At 31.5% G+C, this 9,794-nt stretch overlaps 1 long non-coding RNA gene across 1 annotated transcript; it reads left to right on the forward strand.

The window, feature by feature from the left end:
* The first annotated feature begins 1,704 nt into the window (after window positions 1-1,704).
* Window positions 1,705-4,038, forward strand: LOC127862303 (uncharacterized). The gene is made up of 3 exons (XR_008040538.1): window positions 1,705-1,776; window positions 2,907-3,004; window positions 3,659-4,038. It is a non-coding gene; the product is annotated as an uncharacterized LOC127862303 (long non-coding RNA).
* Window positions 4,039-9,794: the final 5,756 nt, after the last annotated feature.

Consider the following 9,794-nt stretch of genomic DNA (forward strand, 5'->3'; position numbering starts at 1 on the left):
ACACTTGGTGCAGTGATTAGCCACATACCTGTAAGACTACGCCGTAAAAAAACTGGAAATGTTGTGATTAAATCAGACACGCCAAACTGCCAAACTATTTAGTCCGTATACCAAAGTTTGTGTACTTTGCTGACCATCAATGAATTCCTTTCATACCTCTATTATTAGACTGTCGACCAATCCAGCGCCTACTTCAAGGTCAGTATTTTGGCCATTTTTTACGGAGACCTTTGGTAGCGCATCGCACAATTACAGACAATTTACTCAATTTCTATGGCGTGGAATGGAACACTTGAACAAAAATATTTATTAACACAATGTAAAGCTTTCACAATCGAGGTCATGTAAGTGGGATATGTTCTCTTGCAGAAAGTTCATAAAGAACAAATTAGCAACTGATCTTTTAACTGCTTTCCATGCTTAAGCCGCTGATTATGTTGTCCAAAACTGTAATAGTCAGAAGTGCCTCTTTAAAATGACATGTTGCTTATTCTATGTTTTATGTACATTCTTTAATCGCTGTACATGTCTCGGATACAGAAGAAAACGCTTTTACATTAGAAATGAAAACAACTATTACCATAATGTATTCGGCATTCTCATCTTAAAACCGTTTAGCCCGCAAAAATGCTATGTCCGTAATTTTATGAAACAGAAAAAGGCAAATTACGTCCTTGACCATGTATAACAGTTAATTGTTTGTACTCTGATTTATTGGAGTTTCCGTTAAGACGCATGTGAAAGAGATCAATATTAACAACACAACATTATTCGAACTATTTATCGTGATGTTTTAGAAATTGTAACTCGAGAAAAGAATGCAAACATTTGGCCGAGGTGGAAAAAATTTCATTTTAAATTAGTCAAAACTATGCCAAGCCATATTTGGAGTATTAAAATGAAATTGTTCAACCTACAGTAGTTTATTGTTTCAATATGACTTGAATGATATTGTAAGAGCGAGCGATATATAAAATCTACATAAAAACGCAGCCATTATCGAAACTTGTTATTGGCTTAATGGACGTAAAGATCAATTATCTAATGTGGGCATATTCGTTCATGTCGTGCATGACATAATGTATTTTTGTTCTTGCTTCTAACATGTACCTGTGAATGATTGATATTTGTATTCATATTTCAGCTGCTTAAATGTACCTTTTGTCGTTTCAGTTGATAAAGTAAACCGCCTTGATTTTCAAAAAGTGGAACACAACAACAAAATGAAACACAGTGACTTTGTCCGGCTTTATCGATAATGAAAGAAAACATAACTGAGTTCATGCTCATGTTCAATATATATTTATGAATATTTAGTACCAACATTCTATGTGATCCCAATTTTAGTTCACATGTTCTAGTGAAATGGTGGTGAAATGGCTTAATAAATCAAGTTTAAACACTCAGGAGATTAAAATATCAACACTCTCCATCAGAACTTAGATCAACAAAATCGTGCTTGCATTAATTTCTGTCATGTCATTGAAGAATAACACATACAATGCCTTAACCAAGATAGAGACATTCATCCATAATATAGATCCATACACATGTTTTTTTACTTATAAAATTTGTAATATAAGTGATATTTACAAATAAAGAAACTAGTATACACACCGATAACTACAATGACGTTATATATTCCCACATGTGTTCCATTTTTGGACAGTTACAATCACGATCTGTTATCTGAAAAAAAGATAAAGACGTGATGAAAACGACCCACAGAACGTACAGTCTTTATATCAGCGTAAATTATAATCAACGTGAACATAAGTAAGAATATATTTTATATGCTTAATTAATATTAGATTAATTTAATAATGTGTATATTTTTTTCTGTTAAAAAATATATCATTAAAGTCTCGTTAATATACGAACTATAAAATGACCTTAAACTAAATGCTGCATATTTCATTTATGCGTCTGCAATATCGGTATATTAAGTGATAACACAGCTTTGGATGTATGATTTTTAAACATGTATTAAATACAATCCTCTTTAGTCATGTGCTTTAGTGAACATATGCAGTACAAAAAAAACATTAACAATGGAAATAATATATTTAAGTCAATATATTGCAATCAATAAAAAAGAATATTCTTAATATTAGGACATACGTATATTTTTCCTGTAGTGGTGCTAAAACGACCCTAGTGACCTAGTTTGTTTTTCTACTTATATTCTAATAACCCATAAACCAGTTGAGTACTTTCTGGTAAAATCTATTTGCTAGAAAGTAACAAATAAAACAATGTTGTATATGAATGTTTGATTGTAAAATTCAGAACTTATATATATATCTTTAATTAACCACAAAACGTATATGATTTTTATTTTAGTTTCATGATATGCAATCAAGTGTTTATCATAGTTATAAATATTTACAGAGATAAACTATATTTTCCTCAGTTGTTTTTTTTACAAATTAACAACACTGGTGACACTGTATTTTTTTGTTTTATTTGCATGTCAGCAAAAGAGGATCCAGCAAAATACCAAAAATTATCAAATTGTATGTCTAAAAAACAATTTAAGCTGTCACCAACGTCCAAAAAAGCGTATTTATTGATGTTAAGTTCTCTAAAACGCTTAAATTGTTTTAACTGTCTACATGGGAAATAGTTGACTGAAGCATGTAGTGCATTTTTATGTGATGAAGCAGTAAAAACACAAATCATGATCTTCGGAGCAACATCACCCTTGTATTATTTTATTTTTTTATTTTTAGCAAAGTTGTGGTCTTTGCTTGTATTCAAAGTAAACTTTATATATTTCATTTAATTGTTTTGTTGATAGGATTTTTGTTTTAAAGTGAAACTACGCACATGTATTTTATATTTTAATTGAAAAGTTATGAGCTATCTTTTGGAGGAAAAATACTATTGGTATTGTTCTTTTTCAGGCCAGCACTGATGATGAATTTGTTTGTCTGTGTGATCATTGCAGCAGTAGCTGTGACTAATATCACATGTAGCAAATAGATAAAAGCAACACCTCTGGGTATAACGATTATGAGCCACACTATTTATCTATAATAATTACAAAATATGTTTTTCCAGACTTAAAGGTTATTTAACTATACCATAAAACATATTTCTACAATTATTTCTTAAATGAAGGTAATATACCTACCACTATAGTCAACTAGGTAGTGTAAATAATTCACGTGAAATAACATTTCATAAAGGCTCTCCCTGGTTCAACTTGTTTTGAGCCTTATATAGGGTGCAAATATAAAAATCACTCTAAATTAAGTAATATTCTTTTATGTTATTTATTGCTTATGTTTTATTTTACACCCAATGTTTTGAATGCATGTTTATTAACTTTTTGCAATAATAACAATAAATAATGTTATTGCGACTGTTTAACTGTTATTATACCAATAACTTACAAAAAGTGTTTGAAAATATTCCACATACACAACCAAGATATGCAATATTGCATTTTGGACGATAAATAGCTGCTTAAATATGAACGACAACAAACATGTTTTCTTATTAATCTTGGGATAAATAGGATATGCAAATCTAGTTAAGCCCTCAATTCTTTACATTGACATATCCAATACGGTGCCCCAATATCTTGTTGCACATATTATAATCGTAAAGTATTCCAATGATTGATGGAATACTTTACTTTACTTTACAATAGCTTGCCTTCAACCCAAGCTGACAGGTATGTGCGATGGCTACTTCATTCGGTACTACTACAATGTTGTCACCCTGATGTGCCAGGAGTTCGTCTACGGTGGATGCGAGGCCAACGAAAACAATTTCCATTCACTTGAAGAATGCAAACACAAATGTAATGCATAACCCACAATTATTAATCCTCTTTGTTGGTTAGGAACGTCAGTGTAAAGTGTATTCAATTAATCTGTTCCGAGTCAGACTTATACATGACACGTGGAAACACTTTTGAAAATAAGTATTGGCTTTTGTGATAATTTCTGAATATTATTTGACATTTTCTGTTAAACCTGCCAAAGTAAATTGTTAGTAATTAAGTTATTAAAATAAAAATAACCACTACCCTTTTGTTTTGTTTTAACTACCTTTTTAAGTATGTGTAGTTGAAATGAATTCACAGGTATATGGTATGTGCCCTGACAATCCTGACGACGTTCGAAAACCCTTACGCAATTCCAACATTGCGGAAACAAAGGTTCAGCACGCATATTTTGCGGGGTGTTTTCATATTCTTATTTTATTTTGAACATAAGCGTAAACCTTTTCACGGCTAAAATGTTATGTTATATATTATATTTGTATCTTTACCTACAGTCAGTTTCTATTGCTGTGATTCATCACAACAAACATGTTAAGATTTGCACAAAAACATTTGACGGTGTACGAAAAAAAACTAAACATTGTTACACTAAGAAGTGAATAAATAGTTAGCTTCATTAGTTAATTAACATCTTTGAGACAATCTATACCAATATAACGTGTAATATCGATGTTTATAGCTAAAAACCTAAAATTCTAAAATGGTCAGAGGCTGGCGGATTAATTTTGGCACAAGCCGTAATCAGCAATGAATACATACAAACGCAAAAGATTCAAAATTTGTCAATAAACCCTATTCACAATGAGACAAAATTGATAAGAGGGCAAAGTCATGTGACTCGCAGATTTCCAGAACGAGGCTGAACGTGTATCCCTTTCTAATAGTTCTAATCAGCGCCGCATCTGATTTCAACCATTCACTCTTTTGAACATTAGGAGAAGTAATGATATTGTCAACACAGGATTTCAGAATCAGCAGCAATATATACTTCACATTTCAAGTGTTACTGCATTAAATAAATGTTCTTGACTTAGATACTTGTTTTATTGAATTGTTTGCACACATTTTGACACTCTTCGTTTGAGCATTTTGTCGCGGTGTTTAATCAACGATCGATCAATAATCTTGTTTTGGTTTTATTGGGGCGATTGCCTTCTACAATTCGCCCCATAGGTAACATAATATACGTACACCGAAGAATGTAATCCGTTACTGCATTTAACCACTTTGCATCCAGATTCTGCATTCGCAAACACAATAGCTCCGATTAGCGCCTTCCATCCATGGCAACGTCTTTCACTGTGGCATTAGCACCCGATTAACACGCAATCCTCATGGAAGGTGTATACAGCGACAAAATATCAGTTCAATACTGAACTATCTACACTTAAACGATACAGCGCATTGATGTTCTTTCGTTTTAAGAAATCAACTGCGTTCGCGATATGGGCGACTAAATTTCCTCGCGCTACATTTTTTACTGTCAAAGTAAACATCACAATTTTCTGTGCGCTACAAAGTTTTTATATGACAAGTCGCCCTTGCTTTTCATTCCAGTAATGAACTTTTTCCTAACACACGAAATACATGTTGTGGTTGTCACTTTCACAGCAGCTAAATAATTTGCGTTAATGTTTTCCAAGTAATCAACACAATCTCGTATATGTCCGTCCTTACAGTAGAACATTATCAACATTTATTTTTTGTTCCCATAAAGTCGCTATACGACCTACACTGTGTCCGTGTGACTTAAAATCCAGCAAATAAATTAATTGAATATATATAATAATAATAATTGAATCTACATGATGTATAGAAACCTTATGACAACGTTTGTCTTCACGAAATCTCAGATACATAACACTAAGTCAGATTAAAAACCCAGGTCACCAGTTCAAGTGATAATAATCAACATTGTATTCACAAACGTTTCGCAGTTATGAGTTGGCACGTACGACAATATCTTGTTTTCAAAAGCAGCATTTACTTTTAACCCCAATAGCTAAATCATATATTATGTTGGCATCACGGTGTATAGTGTTTGAGCGAAATCGCCCCATCAGTACTTTCAGTACTTTGTTTGCCCATGTGTTCGGCACAAACCCATTATTTTGTTGAGATCAAAATTTGTGCCGACAAGTACTCAATAATAACAAGTTGTCACAAACCACAGGTAGCTGATGTATGGTCATTAAACACAATTTACAGGTCTTCTCCTTTAATGAGTATTGCGTAGTCTATGACTAATTTAATGCCAAATACTCAACTTGAAAGTAATTTGTTCTTACTTATTGTCAACAACTAAATACTCTACACTTGGAGACTGTTCTTACGCAACACTTTTAAAACTTGAATATCTCTGTAATGAGCTAAGATTTTGATTAAAACATTTCAATTGATCATTTGACTACATTCTGAGCAAGATGATGATAAAAAAAGCATTCATCCGTGACGATTCGTCGCTTTAGCCCGTATGGTATTATAGTTTCGTCTTTTTGCACGTGCACATGGACATTTTAGGTATAGGTATAGGTTGTCTATAATTCTAGGAACCAATGTCCGAATGTAAAAATTATTTAGGAGCGAATGTCCGGGGCGTGTAAATTATATAGGAAGGAATATCCGGACTGTCAAAATAATGTTGGTACGATTGTCCGGTTTGTAAAATAACGTTGAAACGAATGATCGGCTAGTCAAAACAACGTTAGAACGAATACCCTCTTCGTCAAAATAAACGTAGGAGCGATTGTCCGTTTGAACGAAAGCCCGGATAACTATTAAAGCGTTTAATACCTATATGGTTTAAATATTAAAACAAATATAATGCTGCACATTTAATGTATTTAGCGGGTACCAGTAAAAGAAACCTCCGTCATTAAGTAAGGCCTAGTCCTCTAAACAGTGTACGTTAGTGTACGGAACAACGTAATGAAAACAAGCATTTTCGTTCACCACATCTGGGTTTAATAATGTTTCCGAAACAAAAACATAAGGGATTAAATATATATATTTGTCACGTATAATCACGTGCAAAGAGTTATCAATATTAATTAATAAACAGTTCACTTTGCACCACGTACGTTTTATTGCACTTGTCTATAGAACTATATAATTCTTTCAATAGTGTCATTTAGGCCAACATTTTTTATTAAAATGATTTTCGGATTTTTTTTTCTAAAAGTGTCGGGTAGGAGGACGGAAAATAAAAGATGGGTGACCTAATATGCACTCATTTTAAAAAATGTTATGGTATGAAGTTCTTTTTACTAAGCAACCACAGTGATTTTTTTTAAACATGTTGATGTGCAAAATGATCATAATCAGACTGTAGGTCTTGATGTGCAGTTTTTAAATTAGTTTGATTTTAAAAAATATCTTAACTACATATATATAAATAAGTTCAAAAGTTATGCAATCTTTTCACTTGTCTATAATAAACTTTTTGGTGATTTTTTGATGTTTTTTTTTCACAAGGAATTTATATGTTGCATTAAAAATACTTTATCTCCACAAACAACCAATAAGCTATTGAGGTTTAAAAGAAACATTAATAGTTTATTGTGCAGTAAAAATCAATACCGCAGACAAATACAAATAGCATAATAAAACGCTTTTTAGGGGTTTCACTGGCCCAAAAAAAGTTGTCGCCACTTTATCGCGGTGTAAAAACCGCCCGTAATTCAAACTTAATCAATAAGGACAATCATTAAAGGAACCTTACTACATTAATGAATAATGGCATTTACTATATTTTTATTACTCTGAGAAGTATGTTTATACATAAATAACAATAAGTACCTTCATAAGTTTAATATTAACAGCTTTATTTTTATATAAATAACAATTTTTCCACTTGATAAACCGGATAACCAACATAATATAATAACGTTAACAATAATGTAACAGTATGCTGCATAAATGTTTCAGAATTATTTATTAAAACCTAGAATCACACAAATATATATCATCTGAAAGGAAAAATAAATCAAACATCAGAAAATAAAGCATCTCAATTCAAATTGTTAAACAGTTTATACATTTGGTCATTTGGACATGATATACATCAACTTCTGTGTATTATCAAATTTCACAAATTCTCAAACAACACCTTTTGTTAAAAGGTTTTCTGTTAGTTGTGGTGGTTGATTTCCAGGTTCAATTGAATGAATATTTTTTCATATCCATTTCTTGACAGAAAGACTCAGGATAATTGCCATCATCCATTCTTGTTGTCTGAAATAACACAAAACATATTTGTACAAACTATATACAACAAATCAACACATAAATGTCACTATCTTTATTATGTCCGAATTTTAACATATCCGAAATATAGTACATCGAGTGAAGGACCTACTTTTGATTTCAGAAATAGTTGGTATCTTTATTAAAATATATCGTTCCCAGAACATTTTAATAATGGAACTGTTAAACACAAATGCCTGTTGAAACAAGTTAACATATGTTTTTGTCATGGTATTGATTAAAGAAATAGCGTCCCTAATAATCGTTATAATTATTGATCTTCGTGACAGTTTATCCCAGGATAACATAATTGATAGTTTAATGTCATAAAGGTGCTGTTAATCCGATAATAATCCCCATAAACTTGACTATTTTATTTGGACATTCATGGTTTGAAATCGTTTTAGAAACTGTTGATTTTGCGATTTTTGAACTTTTGGTACGAACCAGTTCGGAACAAAACCAAAGTTTCGTACCCATTGAAAATAACGAAAAAAACACATATCATATGCACAAATTCGTCACTACAACTACATTAAACAACACATTAAATTTTATTCTCTAAAATATGACCGTATTTGTGCGTAAAATATGGAATGTTTAAAGTTGATAGGCGTAAATGGGTTTCGCATTTCGAACAACTGTTAAATTAAAATCGTTCTTTTCTTATTGCTTTCATAATATTTTTTAGTCATTGTAATACTATCAATTGTATAAAATTGTAAAGAAATAATAAAATATTTACTTACAAATCGATTCCATTCAGGATTTTATTTGACGGTTGCATTATTTTTGGGAAATTAGAAGACTTTGCTGATGAAAGCGTTGTAGCGTTCATCAACTTCTTGCACAAACAATGATGGCGTAGCTGTTGGTAAATTCCAGCACATGTACACGATGAAGGAGGTTCGCGTATTAATGTGGGTAATTAAAACTGGGTTTATTATGATGATTTATAACTCATTTGAACTTTTTCTTAAACCCGGCAAGCGTTTCATGTTTAAAAGCCACCTTTTGGCATTTTGGCATCCGAAAAAAAAAGATTTAAATTTTTTTTTTTGGTTTCGTCAAAAATTGGAGTCGGCGGGTCCGAAAATCATTTTATTAAAAAATTCTGGCCTTACTGTAAATGAAAATTAATTCAATTACAAACACATTAACGCTGTCTTATGATTTTTCAACACACCTCTTACACGTTCAGTCGTTCTTGAAAAAAATCACTCTCACACAAACACACCCATACCTTTGAGTATTATATACATATACTGCTGTGTTTTGTATTATACAGTTTATGTATAGTTTTGCTTTGTTTAATACACGATGCTTTCTCTTCAGACCACCTTTACTCTAATGGCCATGAGTAACTTGTATTAGATGATAAAGATGAAATAAACTATATAAATATACACTACTGGCACTTAAACTTTTATGTTGTTGAATTATTGTTTAAGTGTTATCATGTTTAATGTTTATATTATAATTACTAAACTGAATAACTTCATTGACTAAACACATGCCTGTATTCATATGTTTGACGGTAGTGTAACTAGTGTCAATGCTCATGAAAATCTCGAATAGAAAAAATAACAATCAGCTGGTATAAAATCATCGATATTTTAATTATCCGCAAAAGAAAGTTACTCGTTCAGCCTCGTTATGAAATTCGACGCGTCACGTGATATCTAAAAATAGCAACAGTGGCAATATTGTAAACTGGTCTATTGTATATTTTTATATTGTGTCTAGTTTTTAA

The sequence above is a fragment of the Dreissena polymorpha genome, chromosome 16, assembly GCF_020536995.1.
Source record: "Dreissena polymorpha isolate Duluth1 chromosome 16, UMN_Dpol_1.0, whole genome shotgun sequence".
Taxonomy (NCBI): domain Eukaryota; kingdom Metazoa; phylum Mollusca; class Bivalvia; order Myida; family Dreissenidae; genus Dreissena; species Dreissena polymorpha.